Raw genomic sequence first — 3,030 nt, forward strand, 5'->3', positions numbered from 1 at the left:
TCATTTATAACCTGAGGATACGAATTAAATAAGATCCATTTCTATCTCCATCCTTTTGTGAATCTACTAACTGTTCTGGATTTCAAATCCAAATCCCATAAATGAAAGGTTAAGGAATCAAAACTGAAAGAAAGTGATTATGGCTCTAACTTTCCCAAAGTAAAAGTACTCCACCATTAGTGAAGAAAGAACCCAAATCTGATAAAATCAGCAGCTAACAAGTTCACCATCTCCTGGCACTCTCCAGCGCAGTACTGAACTGTACCAGGCAAATCACATCTCTACTTCATCTCAATCCCTTTATAGTCCATTTTGCCTCATCAGCAAAATAAAAATACTCCTTTATTTACTAAATTGGAAATTCTGTTGGGAGGCAAAGGAGAGTTGAAGAATTTGCAATGAATTTAACCTGCCAGGAGAGGGAGTTTAACACCAAGCTTCCAGAAACAGACTGCAATGCTAACTATAGTGTCTAGAAACCCGGATTTCACCTCGCCCCTGCTGGATGACAGAGAGGAAATCCAGCACCAGATAGGTGAAGTGACTTACCTGTAGATAGCTGTACTCAGATATCTGAGCTCCCTTCTACTTCTAAAATGTTTTATGTCCATGAACTTAATAACAGAAGGAAAGGGGAAAGGAGTTCTGAGAGCAATGGAAAGTCTAGTTGAGAGAAAGATGTTTCTGAAGCTGACTTTAAAGTCAAACTTGAAAGAAAAATCAAGTCAAGCTTGATAGAAGAATTCAAAGGCTGTGTTCTAATACCATATTCCTGGGTTTGGAAGGTTCACTCACAGCATAATCTTGTCCCCTGAAGTCACGGTTATATAAGTCTGTTGTGTGCTGTGTCACTTGTTGTCCCCCACCCCCAGCACAGGAGACGCAATGTAACCTGAGCTCATCCGTCCGCTTCGGCCACAAAACACTTACACAATACTCTGGTAGCTTTCCAAACTGATTTGTTTTTCCACTAAAGAAGGGCAAGTTATTAGCTTTTTTTTTTTCTTCTTTCAGTTTCATTCACATTCATATTTCTGTATATACAGAGAAGACTGGAAAAGACAAATAAAATTGAAAGGCATCTGCATGTTTTCTTCAAATCCTGAGTTAAACAAGGAAGGCCAAATATTTCAGCTTCACAAAAGACTATCAAAACCCAATCAATAAGCTAATAGGCCTCCTTGGGGAAACTTAAAAATATCTCATATACTAGCTGATTTGAGCTGAAAGCCCTTGGGTGAGAAATGCAGAATTAGGCCTCAACTCCCAAGTATGGGCTGATTCTATACACAATCCTCACACTCTACTGCTACACGCAGCACACTCCCTTACATAAGGGCTTACAGGGGACACAGGAAATCACTCTAAAAGACTAAGAGACACATCAGCAGTCTTTTCTGACTACCCTTCCTGCCCTGTCCTTCTCTGGAATACTCTAACTACTGGGCAGTCTTCTATTAATGAATGATGAGTCACACACACTCCTGTTTTGTTTACACATCATGCTATGACTAAGTTCCTCACAGTCAGGGATGATTTGTCTTTGCATTCAAAGGACCAAAAAAAGTATTTGATATACAAGAGTACAAAAAAGTTCTGAACTTACTCAACATTAAAATTAGAACCCATAAAATGATGCAAAATGATGCCATTTTCAAACAAAAGCATCAAGTAACTATCTTAACGTCTAAGAACCTAATGGTGGCATTAGAAGATTCCCCAACTCTGTAGCCTCTTTCAAAAAGTAGGCCAATGAAGCTATGGGCAGATTCTTCAATTACTACTTCCAATGAATGGTATTTAAGAGCTATAAGTCTCAAATTAGACAAGTACATTTGTTGACACTACCATACTTTTTAGGAAGTGCTTGTCCCATAGAAATACAATGAGAGACAAATGTATAATTTTGAATTTTCCAGCAACCATGTTTAAAAAAATTAAAAAGAGCTGAAATTAATTTTACTAATATACGGGCTGGCCCGTGGCTCACTTGGGAGAGTGCGGTGCTGATAACACCAAGGCCACGGGTTCGGATCCCATATAGGGATGGCCGGTTAGCTCATTGGGTGAGCGTGGTGCTGACAACACCAAGTCAAGGGTTAAGATCCCCTTACCAGTCACCTTTTAAGAAAAATAATAATAATAATTTTTACTAATAAAGAAAAAAAATAATAATAATTTTTACTAATATAGTTTATCTTACCCAATTTATCAAAAAATATTATGTCAGAAAAATAATAATAATAATTTTTACTAATATAGTTTATCTTACCCAATTTATCAAAAAATATTATGTCAAAATGTAAACAATATAAAATTATTAATATTTTACATTTTTTCATACTGGGTCTTTGAAATCACTGCATATTTTATACTTACAGCACATCTCAACTTGGACTCACCACATTTCAGATGTTTAATAGACTCATGTGGCTCATGGCTACTGCACTGGACAGCACAGGCCTAGAATACGTGTTTAAGGCAGAATATAAAGTAGCTCTCCTCTTGGCATCAGTAATAAAACTGCCACTCAGATGCCCCAAATCCCCCTGGGTATGCAGCATTCATCTTTCTTACTCCATTACATCACATATGTGAGGAAAAGGCCAGAGAAATGTAAAACTCTTGACTATAAAACTATGAATAATTCAATTGCTCTTAGGATAAAAAAGAAAAAAAATAACACTCACACTAAGAGGAACTTTAAAATATCTATTTGACAGGTCATACATAATGTATAAAGAAGCCCTGCTGGCAGCACAAGGCACTGCCCAGTAAAACTGATAGCTCAGTACGAAGAGTTTGAAAACACACCCACACAAAACTCAAAGCAAAATACAGAGATTGAGTTACAGATGAAAAATTTAATATGTGTGTCTCAAGATATAAGAAAGGAATCTGAGAGTGAGTGGCTGGCAGATTTAAGGCCAACAGAGCAGGAGGCAGCATTTCAAGTACAAAGAGCATTATTCTACTGAAGCAGCTTCATGCGTAGCTTTTTTCTGTCTTTCTGATTGTAGGAAACAAATG

The sequence above is a fragment of the Galeopterus variegatus genome, unplaced genomic scaffold, assembly GCF_000696425.1.
Source record: "Galeopterus variegatus unplaced genomic scaffold, G_variegatus-3.0.2 Scaffold1518, whole genome shotgun sequence".
NCBI classification, from domain to species: Eukaryota; Metazoa; Chordata; class Mammalia; order Dermoptera; family Cynocephalidae; genus Galeopterus; species Galeopterus variegatus.